The sequence below is a fragment of the Triticum urartu genome, chromosome 3, assembly GCF_003073215.2.
Source record: "Triticum urartu cultivar G1812 chromosome 3, Tu2.1, whole genome shotgun sequence".
NCBI lineage: Eukaryota > Viridiplantae > Streptophyta > Magnoliopsida > Poales > Poaceae > Triticum > Triticum urartu.
The window spans coordinates 552238443-552242002 of NC_053024.1; the positions used below are offsets into that span (position 1 = coordinate 552238443).

Genomic DNA, 3560 nt, shown 5'->3' on the forward strand with positions numbered 1-3560 from the left:
AGAGCGACCTTCCCACTCAGGGGCTTAGCTGCAGTCCAGCACTCGCCTAAGTCCTCCCACTAGGAGACTTAGCTGCAGTCCAGTACTTGCCTAAGTTTGAAGAAATCCTACCAAGTGGAGAGCAACCCTCCCACTCGGGGGCTTAGCTGCAGTCCAGCACTCGCCTAGGTTCTCCCACTAGGAGATTTAGCTGCAGTCCAGTACTCGCCTAAGTTTGAAAAAATCCTACCGAGTGGAGAGCAACCCTCCCACTCGGGGGCTTAGCTGTAGTCCAGCACTCGCCTAAGTTCTCTCACTAGGAGACTTAGCTGCAGTCCAGTACTCGCCTAAGTTTGAAACATATCCCTACCCGCAAGGATGACGAGGTGCGGGTCGACTGCAACCTTCTCCTTCGGAGCTGCGGCACAAGTACAACGTCTGCTCTATCCCTATCCGCAAGGATGACGAGGTGCAGGTCGACTGCAACCTTCTCCTTCGGAGCTGCTGCGTCTCCAGCGCAAATACTACTCGTGTAGCCAGGAAAAGGAATTGTTAAACAAATCATCTAAATTATGAAAAGAGAGGGACCAACAAAGCTAAATAAATGAGCTACTATTCAACAAAACACATCTAAGAATCATACATTCCATGAACCAGCACTGCAGTTCAACAACCAACATACCTAAATAAGCTCTGACATAAACGAACATATAATACCTGTCAAGTTCTTTTATCACTTCTATGAGCTATAAGTTATGTTAAAATTTATAGACATTGAGGACACATAATTAATACCCAAGGTACTAATAACTACCACATGGGCAACAAGGAATTACAGCTTTAATCATTGATATAACAGCAGGTCATATATAAAAAGAGAACAGCACTCAAAATAGCTTACCTGAGTCTGCAAATCATCACCAGTGACAATGTTACCCACCGTGCGCAGAGCTGGAATGAGAACAGAAGCCGAAGGGTGCCTAAATCAAATAATAGGAATTAGCACATCAACCATGTGTAGCTGAGGGAAAAGGTGAACATGAAAAATGCTCTTACAAGAGAAGCTCCACAAGGCGAGGAAAAACACCAGACTCAATCACAGATTGGATCTTGTCATTAGTACCATTAAACAAGTACGAGAGAGCCCAGCAGGCATCAGTGAGCACCTCCTCATCCTGAGAGTGGATAAGGCGCTGCAGTGCTGAGAGAGCCGGTTTGACTTGCCACACACACAGATCAACTCAAAAGCATCATTTTTTACAGCAAGTTCAATCAATGAGACAACTTCCCAGAATTAAACTTGTTGAAAGTTTGGCTGTGGTTTCCCACGGCAGAAGTTGGAGAGTGTCCATGTGGCATTCCTGAGCATTGAGAGCTTGGCATAATCATTGAGCTGCTGCAACAAAGGGAACATACCACCACTTCCAAGCACAAGGTCACGACACTTTGGAGAGTCACCAGCAACATTCCCCAAAGCCCAAACAGCCTGAAAATACAAATATGAAACACATTAGCATCATGTCATAAAGCCTCTGAAAGAAGAAAATCTTTTGAGTTGTTCCCATGCCTGTTCGCGGACATCCTCACTAGGAGAGCTGAGTAGCTTGACAAAGATGGGCACAACACCGTACTCAACCACCACTTTGGTGTTGTCTGATGTGCCTGATGCAATGTTGGTGAGCGCGCATGCAGCCTCAAACTGTATCAGAAAAAATTAGGTAAGCATGTGCCACTTTGAGTGATTAAATGCAACTACAATCAAATTAACATAACTTCATCATTAGGATTGTTCTCACCTAGAGTTGGGGATAGTCCTCCCGTGTGAGGAACTCAATGAAGCGAGGCACCACGCCTGTGTAGATCACTTCCTAAATTGGAGGGCTTCTCTCTACAAACATTATGCAACATATCAGCAGGCCGTCACAATTTTGAATTAGAAGCAGGTACGACTTTTTCTTAAAAAAATACATGGACTGATCATAAATTAATTAGTGTTGAATATTTAATAGATGGTGTAGGCCAAAAAACAAGCATCCATTGCTTCCCTAATTATTATTTTCATAAGCATTGCAGGGTCACATTACTGAAACAATGTTACCTAGATCGACAAACAGTCAGCAGAACATTGGTTTAAAAAGGCAATAGTTAAATCAAACACTATGATACGGTGCAGGAGCGGATGAATGGACTTGACATGTTCAGTGAATTTTAAATCTCGAAAAGTAATATGGGGACAAGTAATTGATTTTGCCCCCCTAATACGCAAGTAAACTAAGACCTACACTCGTGGTTTAGCCACGAGCCCACGAGCAAATCTAGAACTGGCAGACCTCTCAGAGCAGAGGCGGAGGACGAAAGAAAAATAAGGTGTGGCGAACTCAATCTTAAGTAAAAGATTGACGGAAACAGTAAAAATACATATCAATATTTTCATGTGATCCTCAACATAACCAAATACAATGATAATGTTCTCACAGAAAAAATACAATGATAATGAAAACATTTTCTTGTGCGGGTGATAATGGAAACATATTTAACTTGAAAATCTATCTAAACCAGCAGTCCATCACACATTGCTCGATGCCCAACCCACGGCCACCCACGGCCACCGTCGGCCCTCCCGTCGTAGCCTCCCGTCGTCCGTCTCGTCCTGGCCAGCCACAGCCACGCTAGCCAGGGTTGAACTTTTTTTCCTTTTTTTAGAACAGCTCGCTAGGGTTGCTGCATGCATGTGTTGTGTGAGCGGTTGACAGGATGACTGGGGCGATTGGTTCAGCAAGTCGGCTCGTGGGCCTGTATCTACATGGCACCGTGCCCATTTATATCAAGCAACTGCAGCGAGCCTATCAAGTCAATCACATGTTATGCATAGGTATAGAATCTTTTTCGCACCCAAGAATCAAGGTATGGCAGCCACCACCCCTTGCCCACTGGGGTGCTCCGCTAGTGTCTCAGAGTAATAATCATGGATAGTGTATTGACAGAGGTATGCGACGCGCGGGTTCTCGTCCTCGATGGCGTTGGCGGCGCGGAGGATGGGGACGATGGGCACGAGGGAGGACGACACTAGCTCGCTCTCCTCCTCCTTGCCGGAGAAGCCCTACCCCACCTCCGCCGCTCCGGCGCCATGGCCACGCGCATGCATGATCTCGACGAGCGGGCGCGTGATCCCCTGGGCGCGGGGTCCAGTGGCACCACATAATTGTCCGTCGAGGCTGCCGCGGCGAGCACCGCCGTACCCCTCCTCCGCCGCTTCGGCGCCACGGCCACGCGCATGCAACTACAGCGGGTGCCGCGGGGGAGCTGCAAGGAGGCGAGGGTCCGCGCGAGGGGGGCGGCGGCGGTGGCTTCCATGGGGATCGGAGCGGAGGAAGGTGGGAGCTTGGGGGAGTGTTGCGCGTAGCCCGTGCTCGCCGGAACGGCCGGAGTGGGTGGTGGCAGCGGCGAGGAGATCGTGGGGAGAGGAGCCGGGAACGGGATCGTGGGAAGGATGAGAGAGAGAGTTTTTTCAGGGATGATAGAGAGTGGTGGGGTGGGAGTGGATCGGGCCGGGGTGGATGGTGACACGCTTAGTAAAAGCG

At 48.5% G+C, this 3560-nt stretch overlaps 1 pseudogene; it reads right to left on the bottom strand.

Annotated features, from left to right (window-relative positions):
• Positions 1–510: 510 nt before the first annotated feature.
• LOC125546947 lies at positions 511–3333 on the bottom strand (annotated as a pseudogene).
• Between the last annotated feature and the right edge of the window lie 227 nt (positions 3334–3560).